Raw genomic sequence first — 17,893 nt, 5'->3', positions numbered from 1 at the left:
TGGAACCGGTTCAAAAGTGGCCAGGTCGGTCCATAAATAATTTTGGACAATATAAATGATCTCCTTGTTAAAAATTGTGAACTTTGACACCCATATTGCTTGAATAAAAATAATTCTGGAATAACTGCGTGGTTGGCCATATTCCGAGTTCCGCTGGGGTACTTGGAGCCGGTTCCAAAGCGGCCAGGTCGGTCCATAAATAATTTTGGACAATATAAATGATCTCCTTGTTAAAAATGGTGAACTTTGACATCCATATTGCTTGAACAAAAATAATTCTGGAATAACTGCGTGGTTGGCCATATTCCGAGTTCTGCTTGGGTACCTGGAACCGGTTCCAAAGTGGCCAGGTCGGTCCATAAATAATTTTGGACAATATAAATGATCTCCTTGTTAAAAATGGTGAACTTTGCCACCCATATTGCTTGAACAAAAATAATTGTGGAATAACTGCGTGGTTGGCCATATTCCGAGTTCTGCTGGGGTACCTGGAACCGGTTCAAAAGTGGCCAGGTCGGTCCATAAATAATTTTGGACAATATAAATGATCTCCTTGTTAAAAATTGTGAACTTTGACACCCATATTGCTTGAATAAAAATAATTGTGGAATAACTGCGTGGTTGGCCATATTCCGAGTTCCGCTGGGGTACTTGGAGCCGGTTCCAAAGCGGCCAGGTCGGTCCAAAAATAATTTTGGACAATATAAATTATCTCCTTGTTAAAAATGGTGAACTTTGCCACTCATATTGCTTGAACAAAAATAATTGTGGAATAACTGCGTGGTTGGCCATATTCCGAGTTCCGCTGGGGTACCTGGAACCGGTTCCAAAGTGGCCAGGTCGGTCCAAAAATAATTTTGGACAATATAAATGATCTCCTTGTTAAAAATGGTGAACTTTGACACCCATATTGCTTGAATAAAAATAATTCTGGAATAACTGCGTGGTTGGCCATATTCCGAATTCCGCTGGGGTACTTGGAGCCGGTTCCAAAGCGGCCAGGTCGGTCCAAAAATAATTTTGGACAATATAAATTATCTCCTTGTTAAAAATGGTGAACTTTGCCACCCATATTGCTTGAACAAAAATAATTGTGGAATAACTGCGTGGTTGGCCATATTCCGAGTTCTGCTGGGGTACCTGGAACCGGTTCAAAAGTGGCCAGGTCGGTCCATAAATAATTTTGGACAATATAAATGATCTCCTTGTTAAAAATGGTGAACTTTGACACCCATATTGCTTGAATAAAAATAATTCTGGAATAACTGCGTGGTTGTCCATATTCCGAATTCCGCTGGGGTACCTGGAACCGGTTCCAAAGTGGCCAGGTCGGTCCAATATCGGTTCTGGTGATCATAAATGATAATGATTTTGGATGCGCTGTAATTTGAATCCTGTTTAGCTGGTTTTTGATTGACAAAGTATTGACCACTCCGTAGGTTCCCCGAAATTCTCCGGAACCGGTTCCGGGTTGGCCAGTGGCCACCAAAGCATTCCCAAAGACCAGTTTTGAGTTGGTGCTTCAAAATCATGAATTTTGATACCCATATTGTTAGGTTCATAACGGGAAACTTGCGTTACAAAAGCAAAATACTCTATTTTTCAAAACTACGTTGTTTATGGACCACTCAGTTTTCCAAAAAATCATCCAAATTGCATCAAACTTTCACCAAATGTTCACAAACATGTATACAACAAGCTTACATTCTTAGATTTTTGATATCTATCGTTAAAAAATTCTAAAAAATCGAAGCGTAAAAATATTGGCAGGGTGGCAAGTCAAGTTACCCCTTAAGTTACATTGAATAAATAAATAAATAAATAAATAAAACTATATAAATACCATTTGAGAAATGGTGAACAGTAAAAAGAATTTGACAAAGTGTCGCTAGAAAAAAAAAATCAAATGGTGTATACTACCCCTGATCGTATAAATGTCCCATATGTACCATATATCGTTTTTGAGTTATTGATGCCGTTTGGTTCAAAATCGTGTGCTCTTTCAAAAGAGCCTAAAGCATCCAGTATTTTCTTCTAGAAATCAGGAGAAAATCCAGTTTTTTGCGGAAACTTAACACGTTGTTTAGATTAGATTGGATTAGGAAACTTAACACGCGTCCTTGTGTATGGGACAAACTTCAAGTGCGTTTTTCTCAGCTTGCTGTTTTTGCATATGGGACATTCATGCGAACATGGGCAGTATAAGGTAAATGGTTCACTATTTGAGAGACGATGAGGAATTAAAAAAATTTATTTACCAAATAGTGGCTATACAATTTGGTAAAATGTTGAATGAATATTTAACAAATGATTTTCAAATGTTTTTTTTTCTATGCGGGACATGAATAAAATTCACTAATTTGGGAAATTTTATTCACGATTCCATGAAAATCATGAAATGAAAAATATCACGAAATCATGAATCTAGTTATTCATGTATTCATGAATCGAAATCCATGATTTCTCGTACACGTTTTTCCCGCGTAATTGTATTTGACAGAAGTATTTTAAATTTTCAGGATTTACCTCTTTACCGAGAAATGGTCACAACTTTCTACTCCGAAATCTCACGTATGCCGCAAATTAGTGATCAAGATATGTGCACCGCTATGCAACAATTATCTATCCAACAACAAGATGAATTTGATGTCACTGCAGCCTTGAAGGAACTTTACATTTATGTTACAAAATACAGAGATCAGGTAAACCAAAAAAATGTAATAGTCACGATGATTGGTATTCATTTTTTTTTTTATTGCAGATAATAGATTCACTAGATATGGACATTCACGCAAAAAAATCGCATTTGATACATAAACTCGAAAACATCGCCTGTACTTTAGAAGGCTTGTAGAATTTCATAGCGATTTATTTTTGTGTTCAGTTCTCTCACCGGTTTGTCGATGTAGATGTGGAGCCGCAGTGTATTCCAGCCATTGATCGTTGTAGTAACAATTCAAACCGAGCATATCCAGTTGTATATTATTTAAAAAAAAGTTTAAGTGGTAAACTCCAAATATACTAAGGACTGTATCGAAAATGTATGAAACACTTTAAAATGCTTTGCAAGAAATAAAAACAAAATGATCTCGGTTGAAAGCATATTGAATATGGGTCATTCCTTCCCTACCCTGACTGAAAAGTCCGTCGGACGTCCGTCGTTTGTCGTCCGTGCAACCGTACGACGTCGCACGACAATGTCGTGCGACTTTCGCACGAATGTCATACGTTTTTGCACCAAAATGTCGTATTTGTCGTGCGATCGATCATCGAAATTGTTCGACATTGTCGTACGACATTCGACCGACGTCGCACGGTTTTGTTATTTAGGTTGTCGTGCCTTTGTCGTGTGCTGTTTTTTAGGTTATGTTGCAGTAAAAATAAAAGAAAAAATATTTTAAATTATTTTTAGATATATTTTTTCTGTTAATTAATCTTTTTCACTCGATTTCACAAACATTCATTAATTTTTCTTGTTGTGTGTCGCGATCTTCACGTGGTTTTTGGCGTTGTCTTCCGATTGGCCTTTCAGCTCATCTCGTCGCTTCGGCATCTTGGCCGGACTTTGTCAGCCATCTTTTGGAGTCGACACCAGCGTGTAGATACGGCACTGGAGCGGCGCTTCTATTTAATTCTCACAGATTGATGGCCTACGGGACAACGTTGGTATACGCACTTCCAGTGCAGGTGTTTTTGCGATCGTTACAGCTTCCGTTCCGTGGGACAATACGGAAACGCTGGGTTGTCAGCAGGATTCGATTGGAATATTTTTGGTTACCTGAAAAAAGATTACGTCATTTGGCTAAATCATTCAAAAACATAACTAAAAATGTAAAATTTAACTTTCAATGTAAAATAAAAAAAATTTGGTCAATTTAAACTTGTAAATTTTTAGGAAAAAAATAGGAAAAAAAACAACAACAAAATTCAAACATTTTTAATTTCAGATAAATCAACATCAACGCATGTTAATTTTTTATCAAAAATTTGTATGGAGAATTTTGTTTCTTGGGACTCTGAAGTCCTTGCTAAAAAAGCAATGAACTTTAAAGTTTTTAAGCAATTATGAAATGTTTTAATGTTAGAATCGTTAAAATTTAAAATATCTGAATAATTTTAAAATAAAAATAAAATCTTTGATATTTTTAAAAAAAGTTTTGAGAATATCAAGAATTTTGAGAATAATACAATTTGAAAATATAAGAGTATGTGATTTATAGAAATTTTTGAATTTATGATTTTATAATTTTATAATTTTATAATTTTATAATTTTATAATTTTATAATTTTATAATTTTATAATTTTATAATTTTATAATTTTATAATTTTATAATTTTATAATTTTATAATTTTATAATTTTATAATTTTATAATTTTATAATTTTATAATTTTATAATTTTATAATTTTATAATTTTATAATTTTATAATTTTATAATTTTATAATTTTATAATTTTATAATTTTATAATTTTATAATTTTATAATTTTATAATTTTATAATTTTATAATTTTATAATTTTATAATTTTATAATTTTATAATTTTATAATTTTATAATTTTATAATTTTATAATTTTATAATTTTATAATTTTATAATTTTATAATTTTATAATTTTATAATTTTATAATTTTATAATTTTATAATTTTATAATTTTATAATTTTATAATTTTATAATTTTATAATTTTATAATTTTATAATTTTATAATTTTATAATTTTATAATTTTATAATTTTATAATTTTATAATTTTATAATTTTATAATTTTATAATTTTATAATTTTATAATTTTATAATTTTATAATTTTATAATTTTATAATTTTATAATTTTATAATTTTATAATTTTATAATTTTATAATTTTATAATTTTATAATTTTATAATTTTATAATTTTATAATTTTATAATTTTATAATTTTATAATTTTATAATTTTATAATTTTATAATTTTATAATTTTATAATTTTATAATTTTATAATTTTATAATTTTATAATTTTATAATTTTATAATTTTATAATTTTATAATTTTATAATTTTATAATTTTATAATTTTAAAATTTTATAATTTTATAATTTTATATTTTTATAATTTTATAATTTTATAATTTTATAATTTTATAATTTTATAATTTTATAATTTTATAATTTTATAATTTTATAATTTTATAATTTTATAATTTTATAATTTTATAATTTTATAATTTTATAATTTTATAATTTTATAATTTTATAATTTTATAATTTTATAATTTTATAATATATATGTCTTGTTTTCAAAGTCAAACTAAAAAGTGACAAACTGTTGGTGTCAAACCATCGGGGTTTGAGTGTATATTTTTAATTTTTATCATATTTTTGAACGAAACCATACCATTTAATTGTATTATTTTATATTTATTTGAATCTTAGAAAATTTGAATTGTGGAATTGAAAAGAATCAGAATTGAAAAAATAGAATATTATTGTTTAGAATTTGTGATGGTTTCAGGTTTTAAATTGTCCAGTCCCCACCCCCAGCCCTTTCCCCCTCACACTTTCATCGTCCTCATTTATTTTTCGTCGTCCAAATGGGAAGGGAAACACTACGATGCACACCTCCTCTATCGTTTCAAAAACCCAACTCACCGTATAAAAACCATGCACCGCCACATCCCGCGGAAAGTTAAACACCAATCCGCTTCCTCGATCACAGACCGGGTGCTCCCCTTCCCGTCTTCCGGCATGGCCCGCCGGAGCAACGATGTGACCCGTTCTCCTCCTCCTCCACCACGAAGGCCGAAATCAGAAAATCTGGAATATAAATATTGCTGTGATAAAGCCGCTCGCAAAAAAAGCAACACAACTTACCAATCAACCGGCAAAAATCCACACGAACTTTTCAACAACGTAAACTGGTTCGATTCGGTTCAAAGTTTCTCTGATTTGATCAAGTCCAAACAAGACCAACTGAAGAGAACTGTCAAACTGCGTCGACGAAAATCGTGACGTCAAATTGAAGGAAAATCGATGGAAAAAACAATGTCGGGCATGTCGAGTGTTTGTCGTCCGTTTGTCGTCCTTTCGACCAATCGATATCGAAACGGTAAAATCAAAACCGCGCGACAGCTCGCACGACGTGCGACATTTTTCAAACAGGGTAGTGACCACGCGTTACATACATACATACACAAGCCTTACCCGACAAACTTCGTTCTGCCTTTTTTTGCCTTTCTTACAAAAGAAAGGTTTAAGGTTTGCTTTTGGAAAAACGCTTTTTTCAGAAATCTAAAAAAATTCGTACACGGCGAGGATTCGTCCCAGGAAAAAATCCTATTACTCAATTGAAGGTTTAGATGCGTTCTTTCGATTGAATTTTGGTCCGAAACCCGGAACTCAAAGTTTGATTTTTGAGAGCTCTTTTTCTGAAATACATGGCCGATGTCTGTATCCGCTCTTAAAAATTTGTGTCTTCCATCACTGGAAAACCGCTCGTAAAACCCACAATTTTTAAAAGCCAGATCTGTAGCCGTGGGGTCGGAGACGAACATTTTATTTTTCGATTCACAATTTTCGACCAGTAAATGTGGTCATAGCCATTTTTGGAGGTTCTCGCTCGAAAGCTCGACAAGTCGTCAAGTCGAAGCTTCAACGCCAGCGCTTTTACGCTTGCGCGTTTTACGCTGCGCGTGAAAGTGTTCTTTCTGGCTTCTCATAATTGATCGACAAAGTGCAATAGCGATACATATTTTTTTTTAGTTAATCATAGACTAACATTATGGACTGAGTACCCTTTATTTTTTTCTAATAATGTCAATCCAATATGTTTTTCTTAATTAAATTTAAATGTCTTGCGACAAATAATGTACTTCCGAAATTAAAAAAAATGGCATTTGAGGTTTAGCCTAAAAAGATTCGAAGCTTTAGGTAAAATTCTCACTGGATGGTATCATTATGTTTTTGAATAATTAATTGCACCAATATATTTCTCCGAGTTTCATCATTTTGTAAGAAAGGCTCTATTTTACCTCTGGTGATATTAAATCGGGTTTTTTTTTAACTTTTTTTTGCTTATTCAGCCTCCTGTGATCAAAATTTGATTTTACGTAACTTTTCCCCTACAATCTGCAGATTTTCCGGAATCGGTTCCAGAGTGGCCAAAGTTGCAACTTTTTGTCGGAAGAACCTTCCTTGGACTTATACGAACCTAACGCAACAAAGAGTACCTCGATCTGACGTTCCGTGTTGAATTGATTCGCGTTCGAACAATACCGTCGATTTTTTTTTATATATACAGCAATTCCCTACGAAAACAGCATGGAAAAAAACAAAAGTGCTCGGATCGGGCTCAAAATTTTTCTGGGGGTTCCCTGGCCGAAATAATTAGACCCGTATTTTTTTGTTTGGCCATTAGGGTGACCTACGCCGTGTTAGGGTGGTCTGAAAAATGGCCATTTTCGTCGATTTTCGCAAAAACCACTTTTTTCGAAAAATCATAACTCCTCGCCATTTTAACTGATTTCAATTGTCTTATACGCAAATGAAAGGTGATAAGTTGGCCTTTCAAAGAAAAATAATAAGAAGTTTCAAAAATCTAGCCTAACATATGAAAAGGGCGTATGAAACTTTAAAATGTCGTTTTGACAGTGTCTGGACCAAAGAGCCTATGTCTGGAAATATTTTTATTTTCGTAATTAAAAGACGCAACTTTTGGTACCCAGACATGTATAGGTCATCGCTGAAATTTTTGGTTATCGCAGTTTTTGTGAAAAAGTTGATTTTTTGCCAATTTCGTCATTCTCCGGTTTTTGCGCGCGGCGCGTCAGAAAACACGGATTTTATTTTCAAAAAATCATATCTCGGAATCCTGTTAATGAACTCCTCCCATTTTTTAGTATGTTATGTAAAAATGTCCGGGGAATCCGATAAAAATATTTCCAGACATAGGCTCTTTGGTCCAGACACCGTCAAAACGGCATTTTAAAGTTGCATACGCCCTTTTCATATGTTAGGCTAGATTTTTGAAACTTCTTACTATTTTTCTTTGAAAGGCCAACTTATCACCTTTCATTTGCGTATAAGACAATTGAAATCGGTTGAAATGGCGAGGAGTTATGATTTTTCGAAAAAAGTGGTTTTTGCGAAAATCGACGAAAATGGCAATTTTTCAGACCACCCTAACACGGCGTAGGTCACCCTAATGGCCAAACAAAAAAATACGGGTCTAATTATTTCGGCCAGGGAACTCCCACAAAAATTTTGAGCCCGATCCGAGCACTTTTGTTTTTTTCCATGCTGTTTTCGTGGGGAATTGCTGTATATATATATATATATATATAGGGTATATGACCCTATTTTGGACCTAGTACCTATTTTGGACCTATTTTTATTAATCGAGGTAGTTCAGGCTTTTAAAGTACGAATTCACTGAATCCAACCAACAGAAAGTGTAAGCAGGATCGTTTTGTAGCTTACCTCTTCCAAAAATGTTAACATTTTTGATTATTTCCACTTTTTCAGCCACTTTTTCCAATGCCATCAGTATTGCCTAACATTTTCCTAGCACATCGATTAGGTCCAAATATTCCGGTTTCGTTGCTTATCGGATTTGGCTCGCGACACCTTGATGATTTTTTCTGTTTTGCACTGACACCAAGCAATTTCGTCCGGTTTCCGAGCAATGTAACTGTTGTCTATTTAATTCTTTTGTGTTTTTCGTCACCAAACCATTGAAATAATTATTCTATTATCGAAAAAAACTCAATTCAAAATATTTTTTCAAATCAGCCGCGTTGGATCAGTTTTTGGAGCTACTTTGCCGTCGGTTCAAGGCTATCACCAACACATGTATAACAAGGTGTTGCCAGTTTTGTTTATCAATTTATTTCGATATTTCATTAACATTAATTGAAATTTTAAATTTAATATTTTGAATTGCATTTCTTTACTGTAATTATTTGAAAAAAATCTAAGCTTTAAAAAGCAAATGATTAACAGAAACAATCAAAATGTGTTTTTTAAACGATAAAAATGCAAATTGATGATAGAGATTTAGATGATTGTAAGGACCGATTGCAAAGTATCCCAAAATTTAAACTGATGTTGATTCATGTTTGTCTTAACATCATTATCACCAATTTAGCTGCATATATTTTTAAAATTTGCTTCAAAAAATGCAAACTGGCTACCCTGTTGGAATTATAATAAATTACACTTTTAGATTTAACCGTGTCAATCATGTTAGAAACACAATTGAACCAGCTAGAAAAATAAAAATTAGCATAAGAGGTTAATACGATGTTAACTTTATGAATTTTATTATTTGGGACATATCTGATTACCGAAAATCTGGGTGACTTTGATAGGTTTGAGATTTTTCCGCAAAATGAAGAGTTACAAGCTATAATCTCCCTTTAAAATTTCTTCATTGTTTAATCATATTTGAACTTAAGCTCTGCGTAAAATTGAGAACCTTTTTTCATTGTAACTTGTTATGTATCTCTGTCATTCATTTGATTTTAAGTTAAGATGTTTTTATTGCGACTGATAACGGGTTGTCTTTCATGTTCTAATGCTTGAACAATTAGGTCGTAAGAATACGCAAATTGTAAATATCTGCTAAAGATGCGTGAGTTTCCATTCAATATAATTAAAACACGTTTTCAAATTCAAATCCATTGTTTTATCATAATTATTTAATTTCTGAAATTAATATTTTCCAAATTACAATCGGCCCTTTGGTTTATCAAACTGAGTTTTTTGTAAGTGTGCGTGTTGCCGCCGCACGCCGCAATTCGAGTTGTCCAAATTTCAACCAATCAGAGTGTGGGTCCAAAATAGGTTCAGCGATGTCTCCAAAATACATTCAATAAGTCCAAAAAGCATCCAAAAAATGTTTTACTTGAAATGCTTATTACAATGAAATGGTTAAATTATTTTCAATTTTCAATAGTACACTTTGTTAAGCATAAATTAAGGCACAAAACAATCCTGAAACGAGCCAAATTAGTTAGACCGTTCCTGAGAACCATGCGAAATGTGTTGACGCTTTGCATAGTAGGTCCAAAATAGGGCCATATACCCTATATACAGCAATTCCCCACGAAAACAGCATGGAAAAAAACAAAAGTGCTCGGATCGGGCTCAAAATTTTTCTGGGGGTTCCCTAGCCGAAATAATTAGACCCGTATTTTTTTGTTTGGCCATTAGGGTGACCTACGCTGTGTTAGGGTGGTCTGAAAAATGGCCATTTTCGTCGATTTTCGCAAAAACCAATTTTTTTGAAAAATCATAACTCCTCGCCATTTTAACCGATTTCAATTGTCTTATACGCAAATGAAAGGTAATAAGTTGACCTTTCGAAGAAAAATAGTAAGAAGTTTCAAAAATCTAACCTAACATATGAAAAGGGCGTATGAAACTTTAAAATGCCGTTTTGGCGGTGTCTGGACCAAAGAGCCTATGTCTGGAAATATTTTTATCGGATTCCCCGGACATTTTTACATAACATACTAAAAAAATGGGAGGAGTTCATTAACAGGATTCCGAGATATGATTTTTTGAAAATAAAATCCGTGTTTTTCGACGCGCAAACCGGAGAATGACAAAATCGGCAAAAAATCAACTTTTTTCACTAAAACTGCGATAACTTTAAAATTTCAGCGATGACCTATACATGTCTGGGTACCAAAAGTTGCGTCTTTTAATTACAAAAAATTTGGTACCATAACATCTATAGGTCAACTGCTCTTCTCTCCTTATTGAAACTCTCAGCGCCGAACATAGCCGAACACGTTTTTGTGTTTACAAACTCGCGATTGACATTTTCCTTTTATCTCTTATTCCCGCTTGCACGATCATCCAACCCTCACAGCGTTGAACCATAAAAGCCGGCACAAAACCAATTTCTGCAAGCGCAGTTTTAAGGGACGTCATGCGTGGTCGGCTTCTAATAGCCATCTCGCGTTCTTTCATTGCAGTTTTCGGAGAGATTGAGAGACTCAGTGGTGAGAGCGTACAGTCGAGGAAAAGGGGAGGAGTGATAGAGAGAGAATGACATCGCTGCGAATCACGAGATACAAGAAGAGATCTCTCAAGCTATAGTGACGGCCGCTATACTCTCGGATGTTTTTGGTGTAGAGATAATCAATTGATAGCTTTTCTATCACTCATTTGCAACACTGAACAGGAGTATTATTTTTGGATAATTGGCAAAAATCGCATTACTCTGGGGCGGTGCCAAAAAAGAAGGGATGGTCGAATTTAGCAGAAATTCAAGTTTCTTGCATGTTTTGATAGTATAAATAGCTTGGCCAAATTTGAGCTTGATCAGAAAAAAGTCTATTTCGAATTTGTACCTTTGTGTGGGGGAAATGACCCATATGTATTCGATGTGGCGAAGAATATCACTGTGGACAAATTGGAATCATCATTTATCTAGATTTTCCTGAGACATAAGAAACTAAGAGGTTTTATTTCTTGTGTTTTGATTTTTCACAGTCGCAGAAATAAAATACTGGACAAAGAAAACCGACACGAAAATAGAAAATATAGGTATTACTGAAGTAAATGACACCGACCAAATTGTGCCCTTGGATTCCCAGTAATAGATAGTAAAATACCATGAATTCATACCAAAATGTTGTAAGTAGAAGACGACAGCAATACCAAAATCTGATATTCAAAGGGCGTGGGAATACCAAAAAATAAAACCATGTCAATAACATGTTTCGGTATTCAAGCAATGTTGCAAAATCCATAAACTCCAACCTGATACTGAAATGGTTTTATTTTTTGGAATTCTTTTACCGTTGGAATAACATGGTTCAGTTTTACTGTTGTCAACATACAAGTTTTGGTATGTTTTCATATTTACCCAAGTAATAAGAAAAATAAATATTCCCGTGTGCTTTCTCATGGTCGGAAAATATGTATATTTAAAAATATACATTCACAAAATATTGAAAAAAAAATCAATTGAATGATTTTGAAATTTTGATAACTATCACACAAAAGAATAAGCATAGATCAATGAGTTTACCTTTTCTCCAAAATGGAGTAAAAAAGTACCTAATAGAAAAACCTTTAATAATAATATCTCTAACATAGCTTCACTCGACTGCTAAAATTAACTCAGACGTCGTCAAAAACAAACTTGATAGTGAATTGGTTTAAAAACATGTGAAATTGTATTGAACTTATAAACAAATCTCAGTTTAGATTGAAATTTACTCTAATGAAGTTAAAAAAAATACTGCAAAGTTGAAGATAATGTCTACAATTATGAATATGGTCATAAAGCTAATGGAAAAGTTTTCCCGCATAAAGATTTACTATAAACCAACAGTAGATTTTATGGTTATCACACGATAAATTCTATGGTTATTTTAACCATGATTCTACTGTAGCCTTTATGTTTTTTCACCATAGAATATATCCTATTTCGGGAATTTACTATAAAAAAGGGGTATTGTTAGGCACAGTCACCATAAAAATTTCGACTTTTCCCCATACAAAAAAAAAAACCAAAAACTATACATTCTATCGTATTTTCATTGATGCCTTTTCCGTCCAAAAAATTACCCAGACCATAGAAAACATCATACATTTATAATAAAAACAGTAACCATTACAATGGTTTGCACAGTAAATTCACAGTTCTTCATGGATTTTTCCATACTAAATAGTACGGTTTAAACTATATTCGTACATTGAAATAAATAATAACTACAGTATGATTCATTGTATTTGCATTGTATTTATTGTTTTCTCTCCACTAAATTGTACTGTAAAACATATATTTATACATTAAAATTAATGGTCAATATGGTAAGTTTTATTGTATTTTTATAGTTTTTTTCGTAGATTTAAAAAAAATAGTACTTTTTTTCCGCGTCGTTTTCTTTTAATATTCTGCTTCAATCCGAACTTTCTGACGTTGTTCGAAATGTTTGTAGCCGGTCCCGCATAAAGTTTTACTATAAACCAACAATAGATTTTATGGTTATCACACGATAAATTCTATGGTTATTTTTACCATGATTCTACAGTAGCCTTTATGTTTTTTCACCATAGAATATATCTTATTTTGGGAAATTACTATAAAAAAGGGGTATTGTTAGGCACAGTCACCATAAAAATTTCGACTTTTCCCCATACAAAAAAAAACCAAAAACTATATATTCTACCGTATTTTCATTGATGCCTTTTCCGTCCAAAAAATTACCCTTATCATAGAAAACATCATACATTTATAATAAAAACAGTAACCATTACAATGGTTTGCACAGTAGATTCACAGTTCTTCATGGATTTTTCCATACTAAATAGTACGGTTTAAACTATATTCGTACATTGAAATAAATAATAACTACAGTATGATTCATTGTATTTTCATTGTATTTATTTTTTTTTCTCCACTAAATTGTACTGTAAAACATATATTTATACATTGAAATTAATGGTCAATATGGTAAATTTTATTGTATTTTTATCGTTTTCTTTAATTTCACTTAATTTAGCACTTTTTTTCCGTGTCGTTTTCTTTTGTTATTCCGCTTCAATCCGCACTGTTTGAAATTATTCGGAATGTCCGTAGCCGGTGCCGGATCAACTGCTTCGTAATTGGGATAGACATTCGCGTAATCTAGAAGCACAATCCTTAGTGAAATTAGCCCCTGTAGAAGAGAAAAACACTGAATTAGACATAAGGAAAATTTACATATGTTTGGCATGTTAAGGATCCGGTTCATTTTCTATTAAATTAGCTGTTCTTAAATTCTGAAATTTAGAAATTCTTAAATTCCTAAATTCCTTAATTCCTTAATTCCTTAATTCCTAAATTCCCAAATTCCCAAATTCCTAAATTCCAAAATTCCTAATTTCCTGAATTCCTAATTTCCTAAATTCCTAAATTCCTAACTTCATAATTTCCTAATTTCCTTAACTCCTATATACTTAAATTCCTAATTCCCTAAATTCATAAATTCCTAAATTCCAGAATTCCTATATTCCTGAATTCCCAAATTCACAAATCCCTTAATTCCTAAATTCCTAAATCATGAAATTTTGAAATTCTTAAATTCCTAAATTCCTAAATTCCCAAATTCCTAAATTCCAAAATTCCTAATTTCTTAAATTCCTAAATTCCTAACTTCATAATTTCCTAATTTCCTTAACTCCTATATTCTTAAATTCCTAATTCCCTAAATTCATAAATTCCTTAATTCCAGAATTCCTAAAATCCTATATTCCTGAATTCCCAAATTCACAAATCCCTAAATTCCAAATTTCCTAAATTCCTGAATTTTTAAATTCCTTTATTCCTAAATTCCTAATTTCATAAGTTCATAATTTAATAATTTCCTATATACCTGAATTCCTAAGGAATTAAGGAATCTAAATTCCAAAATTGAAAAAAAAACCTAAAAAATTCTAATTTCCTAGATTCTTAAATTCCATAATATCTCAATTCCTAAACTACTAAATTCCTAAATTCCTAACTTCATAATTCCATAAATTCCTATAATCCTAAATTCCTTAAATTCCTAAATTCTTACATTTCTAAATTCCTGAATTCCTAAATTCACAAATTCCCAAATTCCTAAGTTCCAAAATTTCCAAAATCCAAAATTCCTAAATTCCAAAATTGCTAAATTCCAAAATTCCTTAATTCTAAAATTCAAAAATTCCAATACTCCAAAATTCCATAATTCCTAAATTCTTAAATTTCTAAATTTCTAAATTCAAAAATTCCGATACTCCAAAATTCCATAATTCCTAAATTCTTAAATTTCTGAATTTCTAAATTTCTAAATTTCTAAATTTCTAAATTTCTAAATTTCTAAATTTCTAAATTTCTAAATTTCTAAATTTCTAAATTTCTAAATTTCTAAATTTCTAAATTTCTAAATTTCTAAATTTCTAAATTTCTAAATTTCTAAATTTCTAAATTTCTAAATTTCTAAATTTCTAAATTTCTAAATTTCTAAATTTCTAAATTTCTAAATTTCTAAATTTCTAAATTTCTAAATTTCTAAATTTCTAAATTTCTAAATTTCTAAATTTCTAAATATCTAAATTACTAAATATCTAAATTTCTAAATTTCTAAATTTGTAAATTTCTAAATTTCTAAATTTCTAAATTTTTAAATTTCTTAATTTCTGAATTAAATTTCTAAATTTCTAAATTTCTTAATTTCTTAATTTCTTAATTTCTTAATTTCTAAATTTCTAAATTTCTAAATTTCTAAATTTCTAAATTTCTAAATTTCTTAATTTCAAAAATCAATCATCCGAAGGTTCAGATTACCGAAGAAGGAAAAATTCTACTTTTATTTTGGACTGAAATTTTAGTTCACTCATACAAAATAAGTTGATTCGATCTGTTGGTTACAGTTTTCCATTTTAGGTTACACAATTTTGTAATTTTAAAATTTTAAAATAAGACTAAAATTTTCTGATTTTCTAAATTTAAATTATTTGAAATAAATTGTAGAATTCTTAAACATTTGAATCCTAGAAAATTAAATACAACTTTATTTGTAATTTTCAGTTGCATTGAAATGTGCAAATCCAACTTATTTGATTCACTAATCAAAACAAATTGCACCGCGTGAAACGCTACATTCCGTTTCTGTTACTTTTCAGCTGCGTACCGCAAAAAAAAAATCGTGACCTTCTCCTTGACGTTTGAAAGTTTTCCGAGCTGCGCAGCCCCAACACAGAACTCACCTAACGATTTTCGCCTCCAGGCGAGACGAGCTCACCATCCGGAACAAACACGGCCGAAAGTGACCGCAGCAGGCGCCGGGTCCTCTCCCAATCGAACGCATCCGTTGGGTTGTGTCCCGTTAGCGAACCCGGTGGGAGAAGTCCCTGTGAAAAGAGAAACAAACAGTTTGTTTAGATCAAATGTTGCTGCAGTAGGCCACGAAAGATGTCTGCTGCTGCTGCGGAGATTTCGCACCGTGGCTCTCCCCTCCCACAACAAATCAGAAGAAAGTTTTCCAAGCAAAATTCCACCACAGCTGAAATACTCACCCAAAATGGTTGACAATTTCAAATTTGCTTTTCCGGATCGGTGACTCGGCAGATTTTTTCTGCCGGAAACGTGTGGAAGAAGTCCCTGTAAAGTAGAAAAAAACAAACACTGTGATTAAGCAATCTGCCCAAGCAGGCAATAGATAGTGCCGCTGCTGTTTTGTTTGGAATTCCCTTCCACCCTCACGAAACTCAAAATACTCACCCAAAGTTCCGCCATCCCGGAGCCGCTCCAATTCGAACTTCGAACATCCGTCCACCAATACTAGGATCGCGTTCGGCAACTTGATTGCCAATCGCCGGATGTGGCCAATTGGCTTAAACGACCGCCTCAACGCGAAAAATCCGGGTTTCCCCTAAAACTTCAGCAAACACCGTCAACACGAACATGATCGGACACGCGCGAGTAAAAAAAGTGACAGCTCGCTCGAACCATGGTGCGTTCGTTTCAGGAGCGTCGCACGGGTTCAGTGTAACTTGGTGTAACGGTGCGTTCGTTGCATGAGCGTCGGCTGAACAGGTTCAGTGTAAAGTTGGGTTTGTTAATTGATATTGGAATGTTTAAATGTTTAAATGTTTAAATGTTTAAATGTTTAAATGTTTAAATGTTTAAATGTTTAAATGTTTAAATGTTTAAATGTTTAAATGTTCAAATGTTTAAATGTTTAAATGTTTAAATGTTTAAATGTTTAAATGTTTAAATGTTTAAATGTTTAAATGTTTAAATGTTTAAATGTTTAAATGTTTAAATGTTTAAATGTTTAAATGTTTAAATGTTTAAATGTTTAAATGTTTAAATGTTTAAATGTTTGAATGTTTAAATGTTTAAATGTTTAAATGTTTAAATGTTTAAATGTTTAAATGTTTAAATGTTTAAATGTTTAAATGTTTAAATGTTTAAATGTTTAAATGTTTAAATGTTTAAATGTTTAAATGTTTAAATGTTTAAATGTTTAAATGTTTAAATGTTTAAATGTTTAAATGTTTAAATGTTTAAATGTTTAAATGTTTAAATGTTTAAATGTTTAAATGTTTAAATGTTTAAATGTTTAAATGTTTAAATGTTTAAATGTTTAAATGTTTAAATGTTTAAATGTTTAAATGTTTAAATGTTTAAATGTTTAAATGTTTAAATGTTTAAATGTTTAAATGTTTAAATGTTTAAATGTTTAAATGTTTAAATGTTTAAATGTTTAAATGTTTAAATGTTTAAATGTTTAAATGTTTAAATGTTTAAATGTTTAAATGTTTAAATGTTTAAATGTTTAAATGTTTAAATGTTTAAATGTTTAAATGTTTAAATGTTTAAATGTTTAAATGTTTAAATGTTTAAATGTTTAAATGTTTAAATGTTTAAATGTTTAAATGTTTAAATGTTTAAATGTTTAAATGTTTAAATGTTTAAATGTTTAAATGTTTAAATGTTTAAATGTTTAAATGTTTAAATGTTTAAATGTTTAAATGTTTAAATGTTTAAATGTTTAAATGTTTAAATGTTTAAATGTTTAAATGTTTAAATGTTTAAATGTTTAAATGTTTAAATGTTTAAATGTTCAAATGTTTGAATCTTTTAATATTTTAATATTTTAATATTTTAATATTTTAATATTTTAATATTTTAATATTTTAATATTTTAATATTTTAATATTTTAATATTTTAATATTTTAATATTTTTGTATTTTAATATTTTAATATTTTATTATTTTATTATTTTAATATTTTAATATTTTATTTTAATTTTTTAATATTTAAATATTTAAATATTTTATTATTTTAATATTTTAATATTTAATTTTTTTTGTGTAGAAACAGTTAAATATGTAAAATTTCTAGTATTTTAATGTCTTAATGCTTAAGTTTTTTAATAAT

At 30.7% G+C, this 17,893-nt stretch overlaps 2 long non-coding RNA genes across 2 annotated transcripts; one reads left to right on the top strand and one right to left on the bottom strand.

The window, feature by feature from the left end:
* The first annotated feature begins 1,355 nt into the window (after positions 1–1,355).
* LOC120430377 (uncharacterized) lies at positions 1,356–3,104 on the top strand. Its single transcript, XR_005607606.2, has 2 exons — positions 1,356–2,702; positions 2,762–3,104. It is a non-coding gene; the product is annotated as an uncharacterized LOC120430377 (long non-coding RNA).
* Positions 2,823–16,776, bottom strand: LOC120430374 (uncharacterized). The gene is made up of 6 exons (XR_005607605.2): positions 16,228–16,776; positions 16,023–16,107; positions 15,714–15,857; positions 5,853–13,657; positions 5,631–5,795; positions 2,823–3,778 (listed from the first exon to the last, which is right to left on the bottom strand). It is a non-coding gene; the product is annotated as an uncharacterized LOC120430374 (long non-coding RNA).
* Positions 16,777–17,893: the final 1,117 nt, after the last annotated feature.

Source organism: Culex pipiens, chromosome 2 (genome assembly GCF_016801865.2).
Source record: "Culex pipiens pallens isolate TS chromosome 2, TS_CPP_V2, whole genome shotgun sequence".
Classification (NCBI taxonomy): domain Eukaryota; kingdom Metazoa; phylum Arthropoda; class Insecta; order Diptera; family Culicidae; genus Culex; species Culex pipiens.
The sequence above is the reverse complement of the archived record's forward strand: the minus strand, read 5'-3'. Positions and strand labels throughout refer to the sequence as shown.